The sequence below is a fragment of the Athene noctua genome, chromosome 5, assembly GCF_965140245.1.
Source record: "Athene noctua chromosome 5, bAthNoc1.hap1.1, whole genome shotgun sequence".
In the NCBI taxonomy this organism is placed as follows: domain Eukaryota; kingdom Metazoa; phylum Chordata; class Aves; order Strigiformes; family Strigidae; genus Athene; species Athene noctua.
In genome coordinates this window covers 63,944,815-63,966,751 of record NC_134041.1, presented here as the reverse complement: position 1 = coordinate 63,966,751, position 21,937 = coordinate 63,944,815, and positions in this window count along the sequence as shown.

Sequence of the window (21,937 nt, the reverse complement as noted above, 5' to 3'; positions counted from 1 at the left end):
TAGTGAATCCTGAGAAGCTTTGACATTTTTGATTGCATTTAAATCTGCATAGTTTTTAATTTTAAAAAAAACCCACACACTTGTAAGTAACAAACCAGTTGCTCATGTGATTTACCGTCTCGTTGTACCTTGTAGCAGCACAATCAGAAATGGAGCAGTCTGTTTGGAGATACCACAGAGGGGACCCACAGCAGGACCTGTTTCAGGACGTTGTAGGCAAAGAAAGTCTCACAAAAGTCTTCTTGGGAATCTAAAAGATGTATTCAGTGGTTCCTACCAGTATTAGAAAAGAACAAGAAGGATTATGCTTAAAATCTATTGCGAGTGATTTCCTTTAATAAAGTTAAGGAGATTTCTCTCTGTAATACTCATCATGTTCCTCCTGAAGTTCATTCTATTATCATCCTCGCTAGTGTTCCAAGAAGCCTTCCTAATATTTATGAGATAAGAGAGTTTTGGCCTCAGATATACAGGAGAGAATTTTAGGGAGGAAAGACTGTTTGTTTGAGGCAATCATGGAGCATGGCAGAATGCTGGCATGTCCTGATGGCAGGACCACAGGAGAAGAGTGTGAAAAATGTATTTGCCAGTTCAGCAAATGAACAAAAATGAAGTTAATTTATTTTAACAGTCCTTTCCAATCTGAACTGAAAATGTTTCCTCACCAAAATGAAAAACAAAACAAAATCTGAAATACTTTTCCATGTCAAAACTAGAAGTAGTTCACTAGTAAATAAAATGTCTGAATTTGATGTCGGGCAGCTGCCAAAATCAAAGAGAGGAGGTTTCGAGCAACGGTGGTAGTGGCTCCCCTTTTCCCAGCAGTCTTTGATGGGAAGTTCCCCCATGGCAGGAATTGGATCGTCCAAAGACCTCTATGTTAGAGAGAAATCAGAGATACGAGCTCAAGCAGCATGATGAATTGAATTTGAACCAATCACTCATGTCAGTGTCCTCATGAGAAAGCTCTGGAGCATTTCTGGGCTGGACAATATGTCCTGTGGGGTTCCAGATTGTAGAAAATACTTGAAGAAAGTGTAGGTGGCTTTATGGTTTGGTGGTAGGTACCATGTTTTCCTGAGAGAAACCAGAAGGCCTCTGTCCAAATACAGAGATTAATTAAACGTTAACAGAGGTTGAGAAGGTGTCTCAGAAAGTCTGTGATCTGCTCTGCCCTTATCCCTTCTACTGTCAGTCCTCCCACTAAAGCCAAAACAACCTTTCTCAATCTTGTTTTTTCCTACAGTTACTACATTATATTCCCAATATGTGCACAACACAGTCCTTAGGGTGGGGTGCTTGAGCTCAGCTAGAAAAATATGCAGAAACAGAGAGACCTTCAGGTTTTCTACTGTGGCCTTCAATTTATGAACTTCATGAAATAATTATTTTCTTTGGCTTTATTTCACCTTCTGTAGAAAAGTAGAGAGATACCCTTTATCCTAACCTACCCATTTAGACACAGGTGATCTTTGCAGGTTCTTAAGAGGAGCTGTTTCAGTGAAACTTTAAGGGAAGATCAATTTGTATTTTTTAGCTGTCATTAGCAATGATCCCTAGACACACCAGACAGGCTGAAATCTACAACCAAGTAGTAAGTGAAAATCCTTGTCTGAAGAAGTTAATGAAAATGAAAAAAAGCCTCAACTGTATATTCCACATTTTCTCACCTGGGAATTCAGACCCACATTGAGTGACTGATGCTGGGTGGCTCCCTGAATCCCTGGTAATCTCAGTAAATTTGAGCCCCAGTTCACATTTATTTTCCACTTTCACCAGAGTGGCTTGTAGCTCTCCATGCTTGCTCATTTCTTTCTCTAACATGTAGAATATTTGATATTTCTCTAACACTGCCTTTAGCCAGCTCCAACCTGCTCTGTGGAAATCAGTGACAGAACTCCTGACTTCATGTAGAGCACCAGCACAGCCAACCTGCATTATAAACACAAGGTGGTAGTAATTACATCTGTTCGTTTGCCGCACAACGTCTGTGTAGAACTTTCCTCTGTCTTTGTCCCAAAAGCTACAATGTGTCTTAAAATCAATAAAATCAATACCTTTAAAAAAGATTTGTTGGTGTTTGGACTGCACATAAAATTAGATCCTCTGATTAATACTATAACAGTGTGACAGCATCATTACATTACAGTACGTGAAGCCCTTCCTTGTTCACCCACTTACAAATAACTGTATCTTGTAATAATAAAGACTAAAAATTACAGCTAAAAGAATAGTTATTGACTCCCAGAAATAAACTGCAAACTACTTCCATTGTGCCCCCTTTCCATATGCATTGTATTGTCATTTATTCACGTCCTTCCTGATGTGGGATGTCAGAGCACTTAACAAAGCAACAAACAATGTAGTCCCACCATGGGGTTTACACGACGACTGCTATGCTGTAAATAACAGCCCATCATAACCAGCCCCTCAGCTTAGCAGCTTTTTGGAATAACAGTGCTGGAGCTACTTTGGAGTGAGTAGCCCTCCTCTCTGGAGCTGGTGGTCACTTGAGTTATCTCTGCAAGCTCCAAAAATTTAACTCTTTGCTTATAAATATCAGACTCGAGGATTTGTTTGTCTTTTAAAAGATTAATCTAAGCCGTAGGTATTATTTCCAAATGTTTGCCGGTTTCAGCTTATTCCCCAGACTCTCCTAAATTGTCTTCTCAGCTGTGTCCATTTCAGCCTCTGGTTCAGGGAAGAGCTTGTCTGTGATCTAAATTTTGCAGATATAAAGGTAATGGAATGGCACCTTTATTAATAAGCTTACATCCTTGTAAAAAGAGAGTGTGAGTGAGGATGTGCAGTAGGAACACGGTTCAGATGACTGACCCTGCTGTGTGCACTGTGTCCTTTGAATGTAACTTGGGGGTGCAAAATAATCGTGGAAAATGTGTGGAAACTTCGGAGTCTGCACATACCTCAAAAAGGCAGTGGCCCAACTCTCTGCCCAGTGAGAATCGTTTTATATTCTTGGGCCTTCAGAGAAGTTCTCCCTGCCTTACATTAACGTCAGAAGCAAACTGGCTTCAGGTTCTCCATCATTTCCCTTCCTACTGCTGTAGCTGTGCCACAACACCCAAGGAGTTTCTTCTCTGGTGTTCTTGGGCTCTGGAAGTGTTTCTGGGACTGAGGAACTAACAAATGGGAATGCTTTGCATTCAAACTGGGTTGTCTCTACTGCTTAGATTAATTAGATTTATGCCCTATTTTATAAACTTTTGTAGCATCTGATTGCACTTCCATAGATGCACCTCTCAGTAGATTGGTTTTAATTGCAGTGCAGCATCTCTGAGTTTATTTATTATCAAATATTCTTCTCTGTATTTTAATTTTAGTTACAAACCTGTAGCTCCTATAAATTCAGTCTCAATGATATTTTCTTTTTGGAGTAGCTTGTGTTTCTTTTGTGTCTGTGTAGTAAGAGACTTCACTCAGTTACTTTTGAAAATAATTATTTCCACACCCCCGACTTTTCAATCTTAAATAACTGTGTCAAGGTATATTATTTTTTAAATTCTTGGTAAGAAGCTATTTTATTGTTCTTCAGATGAGTAATCAAAGTCATCTGAGACTGCTAGGTGAAACAAAATGAAATAACGTGCTGAAACTGAGCCTTTTTGGAGAGAACAAAGCAGCTGGTAATTGGGTGCGTTCTCTGAATTTGCCTGTTTGGTAGGAGGAGCTGCCAGGCACAGGGATGCAGGGGGAGGTATATGGTACCCAGCGATGGTGATGGTGTAAACCAGAACAGGGATAGTCTGCTTCATGGTGTGTTTGGTGTAAAACCAGGAAAAGGATGGAAAGAGAAGAGTGTTTGAAAGAGTTTAGAAATTTCAGAAAGGAGGAAGGAAGCTCCAGCTCAGGAGTGTGTTGCAAAGGCTTTGTGAAGAGTAGCAGAAACAGCTCATGGCATTGTTATCCAGAAGACAAAGGGGAATAGAGGGACATGGCTGCGCTGTTCGGGGGAACTGGCTTCCGGTGTGAGTGAGGTGACATGGCCAGATGTCAGTGGTGATGACAGCAAAGGTAGAAGCCTGATATGTTCTTGGAAGAACAGCTTTCATAGGGGTGGGATGAGAAAATGGGCTACAGGTGGGTGCAGGGTGAAGTTGTGGTTGTTGGGCCAGATGAATGGCTCGCTGTCATCAAAAAAGAGACGGGCTCCTGGCCACGGTCTTTTTGCTTATCTGGTGTTGCTTCTGCCACTCGTGGGCTCTCATCTTGAGTCTTGACAGTTTGCTAGATTATGAAGAAAAAGGTGGAGCAAGTCCAGGATGTCCCCCGTTGCATGGAGGTGGGACTGGCTGTTGGATCAGCTGGGCCATCCTGTGCATCTTTGTACCTCTTGTTGATGGAGAGGACCTTGAGCTGTGAGGAGCGGGCAGAAGGATCCACAGCCAATGCTGGCCCTGCTTGCTGAACCATCAGGTAGCGGGGCAAGGCTGACTGATCAGTCAGGAACTCTAATACTGCCACGCTATTGGGAGATAAATGTGCCTTTTGCAATAAATTGTAGGAAAAGAGAATGAAAGACCTAAAATCTGGGCGAGCAGCAGCAGTGGGCAGCAGGTGCTGTCCCACTACAGGGCAGGGGAGTTGGGCAGTGGGGACGGGGATTGCTCAGGGAGCCTCCAGAAGTGGTTCCTTCTTCAGTGATTTGCTTTGCAACAAGAGATCTGGCTTTTGTTTTGTTGGTTTCTTCCTCTCTTTCTGTAAATTAAAATGGAAAATTCTCATTGCAACTTTATAGGTTCAATTATGGGACAGTATGGCCACATGAAATGCCTGTTAAAATGACTTTGAGCATACTCGTACAATTAAAACACTGACCTAAAGCAGTCCTTTTGTTTTGAAGGAGCTGTTTCTCTCAGAACTATGTCATATTTAATTTCATTTCATCACAACAACAACCCGTTGAGTGTAAAACATTTAAAAAAAAAAAGACAATTTCATTTGCTTCCGCTCTGTATGAAAATGAATTGAATGTATGAAAATTGAGGTTCTGTAATTAAGTTCTGTAACATTAGGAGAAACAAATATGTCTGGGAAATGTGTGCTGACCCTGAGTGGAAAACGTCAGTCCTGTTAGATAATGTGTGTGCACAAATACACAGGTTTGTGAATCTTAATATACACACAGACCTGCACACTTCTGCAAGTCTTCTGCTGAAAATTGCCCTTCACAAGCACACCTTGGCCAAGGAGCCCCACACAAACCTGGGATTTGGGGATGATATTTGCATGGAGAAGAAGTCAGTCAGATGGGTCATCCCCATCTTGTCAACAAGAACCACATTTGGAGCAAGGTACTACTTGATCACGTGGAGTCTGGAGTGCGGTGAGGGTCACCTGCAGAAACATAGGCTGCTTGGAAGGAGAAAAGGGACCTTGGGGCAAACACTGCTCTGGTTCGTATGCAGCCACACAGGATCATGCTGCTGCAAGGGGTGGCTCAGATCTGTGGGCTCCTGTGGTGCTCTGAGCACTTGGGTGATCTCGCTTAGAGGGCTGGGCAAAACAATTCTGATAAAAATAAGAACCGACTCAAAGCTTTGTCTGCATAGTCTCTTGTCCTTGATTTCACGTGTTCCTGAAGATAAGCAAACTCAGCAAAGTTATAGGTAAAATCAGGGAGAAAGACTGAAAAATTCACTGTAGCGAGACTTCAGATTGACCTTTGTATAGGTATGTCCCTGGTATTTAGTCAGCTGGTCTTCATCATGCTTATGAATAGATATATCTAAAGTAAAATTCTTGCTGTTGTTTGTGGCATAAGGAGATGACTGTGAGGGGACTGTTCACTCATTTAATTATCCTGCATGTGTGTCAGTAAGGATGGGAATACTTAGAGTACTTAACAAAACTCAGAAACACTCAGTAAGGTATTTTTGTCTTCTTAAACAGTTTTTCCCTCCTTCCTTCCTGTGAACAGCACAGAAGGACTCAGAGAGTTCAATATTCTTATGGTTCATATGACAATTGAATCCCTCCTCTTGTTCCATCCAGGCTTAATTAGCATTTTTGTGTGCATTTACTTGTTCTTGCTTAAAAGCCTGAAATGAGAGTGAAGATGTTCATGTAATTAAATAATTATGAAATACCCACCTCTTTCTTTGCCTGCCCCAAGGACATTTGTCAGCTCACTAGCCTGTATTGCCACTGCCTGTGTTGTCACCTGCATTGTCCCGTGACCCTGAGCTGCACTCAGACTGAGGGGTTGGTGCTATGCGGTGTTGCTTTGTTAGTCATCACCAACATACGTGTTATTGAGAAGCAATCTGATGGTGCATGTACCGTATCTGCATGTAAATGCAAGGAATCGGTTCACAAATAAAGACCTAGCGAGTCATCCTTTCTGCTGGACCATTCCTGGTGACCGTCTCATGGTAATTATGGAGAGAGTGGAAAGAAGGTGTGCACCCAACGCAGTCAGGAGTGGAAAGCAGTGGACAGATCCACCTTTCTGGAGGCTTTATGAGATGTCCCTGGGCTAAGGGCTCTTGCTGAGCCCTGTGCCTGTTTGAAATCACAGATGAGATGGAGATTCAAAGCCCAGGCTGGTTCTTGGCAAGAAGAGGTTGGTGAGGAGAGGTGTGGGAGCCTGCCACTGTCACCTGCCCAGCTTGGAGTGCCGCTGTGGCAGCTGGGGTGTTCACCACTACATTTAACAGGAGGAGAGGTGGCCCCTGTGCTGTGCTGGGGCAGGGCTGGGGAGCAGGCTTTGTACAGGTTGGTCCATTGCCCATTGGGGGAATTCAGCATCACAGAGTCATCTATGTTGGAAAAGACCTTGAAGATCACCTAGTTCAACCATTAACCTGCCACTGACTGTTCCCAACTCCCCCAGATCCCTCAGCGCTGGCTCAGCCCGACTCTTCAACCCCTCCAGGGATCCCGGGGACTCCCCCCCTGCCCTGGGCAGCCCATTCCAACGCCCAACAGCCCCTTCTGCACAGAAATCCTTCCTCAGAGCCAGCCTGACCCTGCCCTGGGCAGCTTGAGGCCATTCCCTCGGGGCCTGGCGCTGGCTCCTTGGCTCCAGAGACTCATCCCCCCTCTCTGCCCCCTCCTGGCAGGGAGTTGCAGAGGGCCAGGAGGTCTCCCCTCAGCCTCCTCTTCTCCAGACTGAACCCCCCCAGTTCCCCCAGCCGCTCCCCAGCAGACCTGTGCTCCAGACCCTGCCCCAGCTCCGTTGCCCTTCTCTGGCCACGCTCGAGCCATTCAATGGCCTTTTTGGGGTGAGGGGCCCAGAACTGAACCCACTCATCAAGGGGCGGCTTCACCAGTGCAAACTCACCAGTTCCCACTTATGTGCTTCAGGGTGGTGCTACCCGTGGCAAGTGCATTAGTGGTCCTTGTAGGACTGGACAGGTTGGATTTGGCTGCCCTTCCTCTCTGATTGACAGCCTGCATACACTTATGGCACTTTTCATACCTCACTACAAACACCAAAATTACACGCTTTAGATGAAAGACAGCCAAAACGTCTGAAAGGCTCATTGTTTCCCAAGTAATATTTTCAATACAAATTGAGCTGAATGATTCTTGAAAACAATTGTATATTAAACTCCAGCAAATATACGTGCTGTTTAGGCCCACACGGGCTAATATAAATGCCAGCGTGACTTGATAAAAGCACAATGAAAGGTTCTATTTTTGTTAGTGTCAGTGACCTTGCGTGGCTGTTCGAGGACTGTTCAATCTCCTGTTCAGGATGTATAAAATTAATATACCTAAGGGGGAGGATGTTATTAAGAGTTAGCTCGGAAATGCTACAGGAAATGCTGCAGATAGATGGCTGAAATTACCCTGTAGACATTGTTCAAACAGATCTGTGTTTAAAATTAAACTTACAAGAAAATCCTTTTACTAGTTAGTCACCAACAGAATAAGTATCTATTGATTGCATCTCCATTTGTTACATCTTAATAAAAGAAAGAGTTTTAAAACTACATAAAAGAACAAGGGGGGGAAGAGTGTTAGAAGTGTTATTAACATATTAAAAGATAACCACAATGGATATAATAAAATACATTATTCACGAGGCATGATAGCAAAACTCAGTGAGAGTGTCTTTGCCCCTGCAAGTTCTTAAAATCACTGAAAAGAATTATCTCTCTTCATCTATTTTCTGCTGCCTCTGCTTTACCTCAAAAGCCATACATTATTCCCCCAATCTATTTCATTGAGTAAGATAATTATCTATGCATGGATGCTTTAGCATGAAAGACATCTCCCAGGAAGTACAACTTTCCCCTTTTTAAAAAAAAAACAACAAAACCAAAAAAACAGCAAAGGGCTAAAAGAAAGGTGTGTGGGAGAAGGAAATAAGGATCAATGTTTAAAACATAGCTAATGACATGCTAATGTGCACAAATGAATATTGAAAGAACTCAAACATTGCTTTGAAATTAATTATACCACTCCCTTTGTCCTGTAGAAATGGGAGATTAAAACCTGTACAGCGATGTTTACTATGTTTAATTTTCAATTGTTTCTTTGATGTAACAGATAGAAAGGTTTGCACCTGCAAAGTAAAAAGGCTGTGAACAGATTGCAAACATTCTGCAAACACTTCATCAAGAATTTTAGTTGTCAGCCTCCCCAAGCACAAGGGAGCCTTGATGATATCTTTGTGTGCCTTTGACTCCTTTTGATTAATAAATGCAAACAAATTTCGCTCAGTAACCTCTGGTTGCAATCTATGCATGACAATTAGGGACAACCTCTGGTGAAGGGATGCACTGAAGGCTGTTCCCCCTTCCTCTCCTACACAATAAACAGTTGATGTTTAATGCTTTTTGACAATTAGAGAATGAAATCTTTTGTAGTTGTGCAATCCTGGCTGCTTTTCACTATTCTGTTCTCGCAGAGAAGGATCAGCGTTTCTTATAGTATTACAGTGGTTGGGGTGAATGAGCTGCTTTTTTGTCTCCTTTTTCTAATGCTACTTCATCCCATTATTGAAACTTGGAGTGCAAATACTGCTTTTTTACCGAAGAGCATTGTGAGTTTCATCAATACGATGGATTTTAGCAAGAACTGTTAGGAACTTGCATAAACCCCAAGGAAAGTATTGCTTGACTTTATTGGCTCCACCTCCAAAATAGTACTAAAACTGTCACAAAATGGTAGGGAAAGTACCTGACACCTTGGGCAAGCAGCAGAACCTGTATGTATTTACTCCCATGCTGGGCCTGCGATCCTGTTACTGCACCCCTTATTCTTGTTTAGTTGTGTGATAGTAGGCATGGAGGCCGACTCAACTCTCCCAGGTATTTGCACGTGGCAGGAGCTTATCAAATGAGGCAGATGGTTTTAGAAATGAATGAACTGAGTTCCTTTATAGACGGGAACAGATGCACACAGACAGAGGATGCATAACTTGTTTTTATAAACTCTTAGGTCCTAAGGATATAGTTAGGTGCTGGAAGGAATTCAGCAAGTGTAAGGATAAAGTAAGCTGACAAAACCTCAACCAGAATAGACTTTGCAAGGAAAAATAAAAGAGATACCGAGGCTTTTTAGGGGTAAGAAGACATAACAAGACATGAAGGCCATACAGAGGGGATAGGATGCAATAATCAACAGATGACCCCAAAAATCAGTGTGTGTGTGTGTGTGTTTTCAAAAGAGGTGATAGTATGGACAGAGGCTGAGTGGCTATTTATCTGGTCTCAAGTAGAAGCAACACTCAGGTTGCTCAGTGTGCTCGGAGTAGGAAGGGTTACTACATTTGTCTAATTTGAGACAGCGCTGTGTGTTTGGGGACTGGCACACATAGGACCTGCACTTGAGAGTGGGAGGACAAGGGGATGAAAAATGTTCTCAACAGCCAAAGCCTGATCGTCTGATCTCAACTGTATACAAGGCTATAGGTGCTATTTGTAGAAAACCAGTGATTAAAAGCTTTAATTAATTAATTTACAAAATAGGGTATAAATGAAACTAGAATAACACACAACTTTTTTGTCCATTGTATCGCATGCCACGCTAACCTGATATCTTCCTCTGATAGGATAACTGATGTTCTTGACAAAGAAAATGCAATAGGTCTCATCTTTATGGACTTCAGTGAAGCATTTGATGTAGCACCACATGGGAAATTATCAGTTAAAATGGAAGCAGTGGAGATTAGTAGAAAACCTGAAAGGTTGATAAGGAATGAGCAACAGGTGGAAAATGAAACCAGATTGCATTAACAGGGAAGACATCACATCAGAAGAAGGTTACTTGTAATATTCCCCAAAGACTGGTCTTGACACTATCTTGTGTAATTTTTCCAATAATGGCCTTGGGGAGGAGGACAATGCTAGCTGAGTTTGCAGATAGCACAAAATTAAAAACATCATCAGTACAAGAACTCGTGATGTGGTATACAAGGAATTTGGGACTGGAATAGCAGAAAAGTAGAAGATTGAGTATATGCCCTTAGGGACAAACAGTGACAATTTCTGTGATAAGCTGAGTCTTGCAGGTTAGGGGCATGTAGGTGAAAGAGCAACCTGGACATGCTCAGCAGTCCCAGAGGATTTTGAGCCATGATGTGATGCCGTGATGGTATTTTGAATAGTGCTAGTGAGGTGTTCCTGTCTGTGGGCATCCTGCTGCTTCTGCTGAGCTGCCATGTGTGGCTCTGATCCCACTTGAGATCCAGGGCGGGCCCCAGCGCTAGGAGTCACGATTTCAGGAGAGGATACAAGAGCCTGGATTGTTTAGGCCAGCAAGATAAATGCTCAGGTAGGATATGATCATTCACTGATAAATGCCAAGGGAATGAATACAAGTGAGGGAAAAAGAGCTAATGGACAATGTTGACAGAGAAACAAATGGATATAAAGTGACCATTAATAAATTTTCTGATCACAATTGGATTCCCAGCCTTCTGAGACCGATGTGCCTTTCAGCAGGACAAGCAGGAGGGAGAAATATAAGATGTTTATAAGACATTGTTTTATCAGATTATGTGGTGTTAAGCAGAGACTTAGCAGCCTCATCCCATCCCAGTGTCCCTTTTAATCTTTAGGCAGTGGATTTTGACTCCTTCCCGTGGTAGGAAAGCCCATCACTTGCTGTCGGTGCTGCAGGAGTGTGTAGGGAAGGGGTGGGAGCATCTCCCAGGGTCTCTGGGACGTTGGTCTGAGGTGACTATTGAGAGGCAACTGATTACAGGACCAGTCATTCAATCCTAAAAACATAGCGGAGGCAGCAAGACTAATTATCTTAGGGTGGCACAGGGAATATACATCTTCCAGTGCTTCTCCTCAACCCCTCAAAATACCTCCTGCATCCAGGCCATTCCCAGCGCTGCACTGCTGGAGGTGCAGCCATTCCTGCAGCATCCCGAGGCAGGGCAGGTCCCGGCTCCAATGCTAACACAGCATGTAGTCTGCCCTCAAAACCTCCCGGTTTTCTTTTTTTGTTACTTTTTTTTTTTTTTTTTTTTAATGAAAGCATAAGTTAGGAGGAGTGGTGCCTGTAACATTTGCCAGACGTCGCATGGAAGCAGTAACACATGCTGAGAGCCTTGTATATCTCACAGATGTTTAAAATAATTCCACCTCTAATAACTCAAAATGTTTCCCTACCTTCCAGGTGAAAATAGCTCTATTCCCTAGATCTCAGTAGGGATTAGGGGCTTAAAGAAGATTGACATTTTACATCAAGTAAATTTTAATATACAGATGGGCCAAAAAAAAAAACCCAGAATAATTTTATAAAGCTGAAGCATCATCAGTTTTCCCAAGTTCCACAAATCTGTAATGATGAGTCACCGGGAATTCAAGCATAGAAAAGCAGTTGTTTGCTAGGCAGAACTGAAAACTTAGCTGGGCAAGGTTTTCCAGAGTATTAGAGGTGATGAGATGGAAGACTGGTCATACACTGAGAACCATTTGTCAGCGTCTGTCTTGCAGGAACAGATCCTGAGTCTTTAAGTCACTGTTCACCACTCCATTACCTCAAAATAACACCAGTATGCTTCTTCCTGTTTTTCCCTGGTAAATCCTGAGATGACAAATCAGAACATCTACAATGGGTGTGAAACATTTATGTAACTAGTGAAAAAGATTCAGAAACTAATTAGATGAAAAATTGCTTTCACATTTGTTTAGTTGCCCCTCTAACTATTATTGATGTCCCAGATCTCCATCTCTAGCCCCTGTGTCATGGCATATCCCAGGGCACTGGTTCACAGCAGCCCTCACAGGAAGGTGCTTGGGGAGGAGATGCTGGTCCACACATACCAGAAGTTATGGAGAAGGGACCTGGAGATGGCACCCAGAAATGTTCCTGGGGGCTGTGTGCTCAGGATGGGGTTTGTTTTCATGCAGTCCATGTGTACAGTCCTTTAGGTCCAACTCTTAATAATAACCAGTTTAGTAGCATTGGGGCAGATGTATTTATTCTCTGTGTTATTTAATACCCAGATAACTACTGCTGGGGCATTTAATGAGTTCTTTTAAAAAAAAAATCCACTGTGAGCCACACATTCTCACATACCTCTGGCCTTATTTCATGCACTTAATGGACTCCAGCCTATGCTCTGGTAGTTAAAAATCTTCCATTACTATCACTCTAGCGTTTTTACTGCTTTTTTTTATTTGCTCAATCATTTCACAGTCCAGTTGTTCGGTTTTGGTCAGGTGGGCTATAAAATATTCCTGTAACAAGTTCAATCTCTGCAACATCTCCGGCCTCCATCTATAATGACTTTGCACTGTTGCTAGTTTCTCCCAAATCACTGCTTTCAAGAACTAACAAATCTTTGCAGACAAACACACATCCCAAACACACACACCTCCTTCCCAGCAGCTCCCAAACAGCAACAGTGTTTAATACGTTTGGTTATTCTGTCCCCATCGGAAAGATTTAAAATTATCTGAATCTGAATAAATGAAAACTTGCAGTGACTGAGCACCAACTGACCCTGCTACCTCCCCATGCTCTTGGGCCACTCTCAGGACTGTTGTTCCACAATCCTATTTTGGAGTTTGGGTGTGTGGGGGGGGTTGCTCCATTTCAATATTGTATCCTGGAAGAGTTGCCCAAGTAAGAGCAGGAAAATCCTGGCTGAAGTCCCGTGTGGGGTCTGTTTGACAGGACCGAGCCCGTGTGTGACGGCTGCAAGGCTCAGTCCACGCCGAGGGACCGCTAGGAGCTGCTGGTGAAGGGCTGTGCTGTTTTCTCTGCCAACTGCAAAGAAAGGGCTGCGCTGTCCTGTGCCCACATGTGCGAGGGAGGGGGGTGTAATGAAATTTCCTATGCTCACATTCATCTATCATAATTCCAGTCGCTGGCTGGCGGGGTGGGAAGGCAACACCACTGCTCTCCACTGCTGGTGCTCAGTCTGTGTTGAGCATCCTTGTGGGGTGTGCAGATGATGCTGGGGGAGCTGTGGCCATCTGCCTCCTCTGACCAGGGGAGCTGCCTGAGGAGCAGGGAGGAGCGGGGAGCCCCAACTCACTCTGCAAGAGCCTGTGGCCCTGTCTCCCCTGCTACAGGGAGATGAGTTTCTCAGGCATATGTGTCTGTGTGCTCTGGAGCCTCTGGGCACTCTTCAGGGTTATCAAATCCTCTCCCTGGTCCTGAAAGCTCGCCCTGCGTCTGCCTGAGCCTGCTCTGCCAGAATTTCCAAGGTACAGTTAAGGAATATTGTGCCCAGGCCAACCCAAGTGTTCATGAGTCAACCCAAGGCCGTTGAGTTCAGTACCAGATTCAGGCACTTTCTGGAGGTCCCTGTTTGCTCTGTGGGGTCTGAGCCCTTTGATGGGCACAGATGCACATGTGAAACAAGAGACAGGAGATTTAATAAATGATATATTAGAGATTTGTTGTGGTGGAGTTGTGACTCCAGGTTACTCTCCTGAAGCCTGTGATGGGAGGAAGGAGCTTCAGCATCCATGGAGGCTTGTGATGTAGCATGGTGCTTGCTCCTGCCCTGCAGCACCATTTTCGTGCTCACAAGAAAGATTTCAGCATCTGTCTCAAACATGCTACATGCTGCAGTTCTGCTCTTGGTGAGGAGAGGCAGTGGAGAGATTTAGTCTATAAGCTTGCAAAAATTTGAAATAGGGGAAGTTGCTTTGCTCCATGACTTGCATTTAAATAGTCACACATTCCTATGAGCCAGACCCTGCATCACCGGCCTGTCGAGCTCCTGTGGACTGGCTCACTGGTTTACTTCATGTTGTAACGCGATGGAGTGGTTACAACATCTGTGGGGTTTATGCTGCAATCTTTCTCTGCCTGACTCACCTGGCTGGCTCCGATTATCTCCTTCCCTGTCTATCGTACCAGGCAAAATAGCTTTCCAGTCCCTTCCCACAGGTAAACATCATCTCCAGCCCGTGATGCATTTTGTATCTCTCCAGAAAGTAATACCTATAGAAGTCAGCACTTCAGTGATTTATGTAATTAAAATATGATGGATCAAGTCATTAAAATTCACTAGCGCTGGTACACGTGTTCACAAGTACACAACTTGTCTCCAACTATGCCTGCCCCATCATCCCAAGATGACCTTGTTTTATTACTTAAGCTTTTACTCCATATCAGAAAATTATGAATAGCAGAACAAACTGAAGAGTGGAATTAAAAACAAGAGTGCCTGGTATATTTTTCTGCTTGTATTTACTTTGTCACTTCAAAATGACAGCCTTGAAATTCCTGCATGATCTTCAGCATGTTCTAAAAATGACAGCTACTATAATTCAAATTTACTGCTGTATTTTTTTTTACTAGTAATGAAGTTGTAAATGCAGCATTTCTTTCATTACCTATTCATTAAAGATATGACATGAAAACAGAGTTACCATGGAAATGGCTCTGTGAATTCTGAGTACATAATAAGAATTTCATTGTTTACACTACAGCACAGATAACTGATGGGTGTTGTTGTTGCTGGTAAAGTCTTATTTAGCCTCAGGAATGCTTGTAAGGGGAAAAAGGTTATGCAATTGGTCTTCCACTAAGTGCCTGCATACAAGCAAAGCTCTGTAAAAATCATCAGTGCAAAAGAGTTTTATGATGAAAAGGACTGAAGATGTTTTGAGCTTTAAATCTTTGAGCATCATTTAGAGTTGAATATTTAAACATTCAAAATAGAGGTAGCCTAGTTCGTGTGTTACTAGTAGTCTCATCGCAGATCTAATACGTACACATCTCGTATAAATAAATTAGCATACAGAAAATTTAGGAGTTTTTCTACTTAAACAGAAAACAATAGGGTTTAGTAACATGAAAGCATCAGATTTAATAAGTAACAATGTCAGCAGCTTTGCAAAAAGGTAAAGGTGCTAGAAGACTTATTTTTGCACCAATTTCAAGTGAAATAATGAAAAACAGGGAGCAGTGTCCTCTAACTGTATAACAAGGACTGCACTTTTGTGCTGTACTCCACCTATGAGAAGGACCTGGGTTTATAAATAATGGGACTAGGAATATCCTTACACACCCAAATGCCACGGTGACCCTTTGACAGCTCCAGTCGGAGCGATGGTCAGCAGCACTTCTACTAAAAAAGGTTTTAATCCGATTCTGCACAGCTCTACAAAACCCACGGAAAAGGCTTGAGCCCTGTTAAGGATAAATGAGTCAGGATTGCCATTTATGCCACAAAACCCTGAATGCCTGTTTCTCATTTGAAAACCAGTTCATTCTAGGGAATGAGCCATAAAGAGAAGCATTATAGATACTGTGTTATAAAATAGAGTGATAATGATCTCTCCTTTGTGCCTTAAATAAACATTTAACTGTTCCTAGTTTTAAATAATAAAACACGTACATCTGCACAAAGATGAGGAGTCTGAATATGACCAGGCATGTCCCAAGTCCTTTGATGTGACAAGATTCTTGTTGATAATAAAGGTGCTGAATTGGGGTGTTTGATTTACATCAGTATTCTCCTGTTCCAGAGCCGCTTGCACTAGGTAGCACTAATCACTCCTAATTGCAGTTGATTGGCAGAATAACATTAATGACATCCCTAAAGCAGCCTGCGTGTTCATCTTCCTAGGTCCTTTGCAGGAGGACTGTTTCCTCCCAAATCCTCCAGTTGGTGAGATAAGGGGTGGAGGGATGGGACCGTCCCAGTGACACGCACAGCGGTGACAGGTACAGCCTGAGAAATCAAGTTTTCCCATTCCTAGCCCTGTGCCGGCAGCTACTGCTGACTCTCAATTTAGCAGAATATAGTAAGTTTGGGGAAAAATTAGACACGGCAGCCGTCAGACATAATAGCTTAAAACAGTAAGACTGTAAAGAGCATCGGATGGGTCACCTACATGCAAATAGCAGCAAGTACTTTCTCCCATGAGCTAGTGTGCCATAGTGCAGTGATAACCATATTAAATCTGTCTTTATGAATAATTTGATACTTCCAGTATTCTGAGGGACGGCCATGGACTGCAGTTATTGCATAGTGTGAATAGTAATTTTGTAGGAAAGGATTAGAGTGTTATTCCTCAACATACCTGAAGCTACTTTAGGAGAAGAGATTTAAGCAGTGGGGGAACTAGATGCTACTGCCACACATTCAGCAATAACTTATGGCTTGCCTTGGAGATTTCATTTCATTGCCTTGAGTGGGAAAAGGCGGTTAAAATACTAGATTCTCTCCTGCTCCTGGTAAAAATTATCTTCCACCTTCAGCTTTTAGAGGGGATACTGCTGTCCACACACTCATCTTGGTGCATATCCTACACCTCTCCTGCGTGTGCTCAGCTGGCCTGTCGGGATGCGCTTTGGCTTTGGCTCAGCTCGATCAAGTTCTGCAGCAGCTGATGGGCGGCCAACAGCATGTGGCACGAGAGGGAGAACAGTTCTCACATCTTGCTGTTGCTTATCAAATGAAATGTAACTCAGATTATTGGAGCTGCTCAGATTAATGATCTTGATAGTATTTTAACTTTGCAGAGCATCTGCACCATATGTGATCCCACCAGTGTTTTGTTGGTTGAATCACTGCTGTGACAGAGCAAAGAAAAAGTGTTTAAATCATATCTTCTGTTGGAACCAGTAGGCAATGTTTGCTGTTGATAAAATTTCATCAGACACACAGAGAATAGTTAAATGAAAAAGGAGAGCAATTTAAATAATGAGCACACTGACCACTGTATTAAATATAAAGACCTATGCAGTATGTTACATTTTGAACCTAAATTGTTTGAGTCTGGTTTGTTTTAAAATTTAATTATTTTTCTCTGTTGCAGCGTTGTAAACTATTCTTACTGATTTTAGATGTAGGGTCAAATTTTTCTGATTAGATAGAAGAGCACAAAGACAAAAACATTCTTCAGCTGCCTCCTAAATGGACTGATGTGACATAAATCAAAGCCTGTAGGAGCTATATCTTGGTCTGAAGAGTTTACCAGGCTCCTCACATGGAGTTTTCCTCTGTGTGGTACTGCAGGGAGAGAATGAGCTGGAATTTCAGTCCTTCCTAAAATCTCTTTGAGGATTTGGGGGTCCCAGCTGCTACTGGTTCCCCTTGCTGAAGGGTGCAGAGGCATTTATGCTACATCCAGCATCAGCTCAGTCCACACTTAGCTGTTGCGTGGGATCCACGTTAGTCTCTGGGGGCCCTACACTCTCCTCATCATGGAAGACTTACTGCAAGATGTATAGACGAGACTGGAGTATATAAATAACAGAGGCATTTCACATTTTACTGTATTTCTCAGTCTTGGTTCTCCAGGCTTGTTTTCCACACAGCAGGGGCAATTTGCACATTATATCTTTGCTGCTGGACTGTGAACATTTATGCTACATGAAGTTAAGCAGCTGGTGTAAAGCCCTCAGAAATAGAGTTTTATAAAAGAAGTGCTGACACACTTTTAATTGGAGTGCTGGATGCCACAGGAGCACTGTGTCATAAGCCTAGGTAGTTAGTGTATCTTATTTTGCAGCTTGCAATGTCCAAGCTATAGGGCATGACTGGCTTTATTTTTAATGCAAATTATAGCTTATTTCCAACTGTTGAATTGCAGGTACTGGGAGCCTTGCTTGCTCTTAAAACTGTTATTAGTAATTTGAAGAAATTGATTCTCTGAAGAGCAGGCAGATCCTTGCAGGCAGGGGATAAACACAATTGTTTGCTGTCAGGGTGGTTTGTTTTTTTTAAAATATTTATTAAAACTGTTAGAAACCATGCTGGCTAAAAGTGTGGCTTGCAATTTTCTGAGTGCTTTATGTCTCTTTCAGAAAAATTCATTATAATAGCAGAGTAACCGGGCTGACTCTATTTGTGTAAAACAACAGACTCTCTGGAGATACTAGAAGGGTAGCAAAACAAATGTACAATGTCCTGATAGAAATAGAAGTATTGATCTGATGAATATTGCAGCCTAAAGACTACACGTTATTAGGGTGTAATGAAATCTTGTTGTTTTGGCTTCAGAGCTATAGCACTGCTGCTGATCACTACAACACTGAATTATTCAGAAATCACATCTTTGGTAATACTTGGATGTTTTAGAAGATGCCATCAGCCTCCTTGTTTCTTTTAATTTTTCTCTCCCATCCAAATGTTCTTTTTTTGTGTGTCTAAATATTCCATAGATGCTTGAAAAAGCCCTTTTTTCCTGCTTTTGCCCTGTTTGACAGAAGCTGAGGCCGTGGTTCATCGATACAGTAAATCTGGCACTAAGACTCCGGGTATTGGATCCAAAATGCCACAGGCGAGTGATGCAAAGTGCTGATTCAATACAAACTGACTCTCATAGTTCAAATTTATTTGAAAAATTTTTGATAGATTATAGCATAAGGTTTTCTGCTGAATCAGGTATTGTCTGTACTCCCACTGCTGCAATAAAGTTGGCATAAAACCAGCATAAACTTCATCTCATCTGCTTTGGCTCCTTCAACAGAAATACGATCATGTGCCCACTCCTATCGCAGATCAAACGTGTGTGCTGGGAAGCCCAGGGCTGCGCAGGCTGGGTGTTACCGGCACCAGAGCCTCCGCCTGAAATGAAACCTGTTCCATCAGAGAAAAGAGGGGGTGGAGGTATTCGAGGTGCCATATCCAATGTCAGAGACAACTTACCCATGGAGCAGCCATTCTTGTATACACACCCCCCCCCGGGATGCAGGCGGTATCAGATGGGCTGAGAGTTAAACTATTTTGGTGATTGTCCCTTCTCACTGGCCAGTCTTTGCTTAGTGATTTCTATGGGCTGCAGTTGATCCCTCAGTGGATTTGCTTCTGGATCTGCTCTCACCCTGCTCATCAGTAGCCTGGTTCAGTGGCGTTTCGGTTTGGAGCTGTTGCCTCTGGAGTGTGGTGTACGTAGCGCTCAGGCCTCCAGCCCTTTTCCCTCAGCTGTGCTGCAGTGAAATTACTGGCCCAGCGAGCACTTCCCAACTCCACGGTGACTCAAGTGATGCTCTCATGTGTCCTGCTCATGGACAACCCACTTGCAGCAGGGGGCATATCCCCAGTATTCCAAGCAGCACCTCCCCTACTGGCTTCCCTCCCTTGCTCCTAGTCATGAAGTTGGGTTTATATATAGCTCCATCCAAAGCTATGCCCAATTTCATGTTTTGAACATAGATGAAAGACCGCCAGAAAGTTTCAGAGGGAGAGATCATCCTTTGCTGCACACAATGTCTTCCTACCCTTCCAGCCTTGCTTTATTAGCACAAGTGTCCTTCACTGCTATTTCACTTGAAATCAATCTCTCCAGCACTGATTGGTATGTCAGATTCCCTCTGTAGGCAAGCTTGCTGAACACTTTTATTGTAATGCCCGCAGGCACAGTGGTCCCACAATGAGCCCTCTAGTCTGAGCTCAAGGTCACAGGTCCTAATAGCTTCCTTAGGATGGCTGCATACTCTGTCACAAATTCACTTTCAACTTGATCTTGCTGTGGAATTAAATCCCCCTCAGCTTTAGCACTGGTGAAAGATCTTGTCCAAAACAGATCATCACTTATAAAGGACTTACCTGCAGGTTTCTCTGGAGCTCTGGTTCTTCCCTACAGGTTCTGGCATCAGGGAAACTTCTGAAGTCAGACATCAATCTCACTCTTCTTAAAACAGACAAATTCAATGGTTAAGCGTTATCAATTCAACATGTAACTAAACATTTCTTCTACTGAGTCATCTGTTTGATCCCTCCTACCACTGCAGGCAGCGATGAATCCTCTGCATTTCACTTTGCTGCTTAACTGCAGGTGGTCTCAGTTCAGCTGCAAATAGGTAATCTTGGTTGCTAATTACATCAAGCCTTGTGGACTTCATTTAGGAACAATCTGGAGGCTGCTGTTCCTGTGCCATCAGTGGTGGTGGGGAGGAGGGATCTACCCTGTACCAGAAGGCAGCAGCTTTTGTGCAGAGGATGAGCACAACCCTGTTGGGTCACTGAGAGGACTTGGAGCAACTCTGGGCCAAACCGCAGCCCTTGCAGCAAAAGAAAAAAAAAAAAAAAAAAAAAAAGAGAAAAAAAGAAACTTCATGCTAAAACTATGCTATGTTTGAAATAACAGAATGGCAATTGTGTCTCAAAGACAGGGATCAGTCCATCTGCTGACCTCAGATGCAGATATTAATACAACCTTTGGGCCCTCTTCCCAAGACAGTATTGTGGAGTTGGTGGTCCTGGGCTGTAGAAAACCAGTCTGGCTTCCCTCTTCCATCCCAGGCTCACCTGAACTGTTGAGGCATGTGGCTCCACACACACATACTATAAGGCAGTCATTATATGGTTTTAAGTTAGTGCTGTACTTCTTTTGTTCAGAGCATTTGAATGTCTTTGGATCAATTAATCCATCTCTAGAAAATCTATCTTTGGAGAAACATGGAGAAACCAAGTAACAAGTGATAGGATAAGATGGAATGGCCTCAGGCTGCACCAGGGGAGGATTAGACTGGCTCTTAGGAAGTATTTCTTTGCAGAAGGGGTTGTTGGGCGTTGGAATGGACTGCCCAGGGCAGGGGGGGAGTCCCCGGGATCCCTGGAGGGGTTGAAGAGTCGGGCTGACCCAGCGCTGAGGGATCTGGGGGAGTTGGGAGCGGTCAGGGTGAGGGTCATGGTTGGACTGGAGGAGCTTTAAGGGCTTTTCCAACCTTGATGATTCTGCGATGCAGAGTTTTAAAAATAGGGACCATTTAAACCTCTTCTACATCCTAGAGTTCATTAAAAAGTCAAGGCCTGGGACAGGTTTGTCAATGAGCTACATCACAATGAAGTACTGAAGTTGAACTCTTTGTGTGGTCCTTTACAGAACCGGTGTAGCCTCACAGGTCTGCTCAAGCAGACCTCACTCATGGAGCGAGCACGTTCTGGGCAGCTGCGTTTGGTGCTCACATGTCCAAGGAGATTGATGGCGTATTGGGGTATTCCCCTATTGCAACTCTTTCCCCCCTCTGCCTCTCTTCTAATTTGGTGTAATTTGTTTCTTTGTCTTAGATGCCTGTGTTCAATTCCAATTGTGGTTATCTCTCAATACACATAACAATAGGTTGTCAATCTGGTTTATCACACATCTTTGTTATTACTTTTTTTTTTTTTTTAATGTAACTGTCAGATAAAGGAAAATAGCTACCATTTATCTCTGAAGGCCTTTAAGATATTATTATTTTTTTATTATACATATAGCATTATCTTCTTGTTGGTAGGGTCATTTTAAGATACAGAGCACTTCACCTTTATGTTCTGCACATTACATGCTTTTGTGTGTGACCTTTCAACAGTAATAAAGGGAGAGGTTTCAAGAACACATCCACTTCTGCTGTATATTGTTCACCTTGAGCCATGCTCTTCCCGTTTATGACATGATAATTTTCACAGCAACCACTTTTCATACAACATAATGCAAATGAATGTGGTACTGCATCATCCCCATACCACTCTCACAAAGTTAAGTAGTTGCTATAATGGAAATGTTGCAATAAGAAGGTGTGAGGTAGAGACAATAGAAAAGGAAAGGCT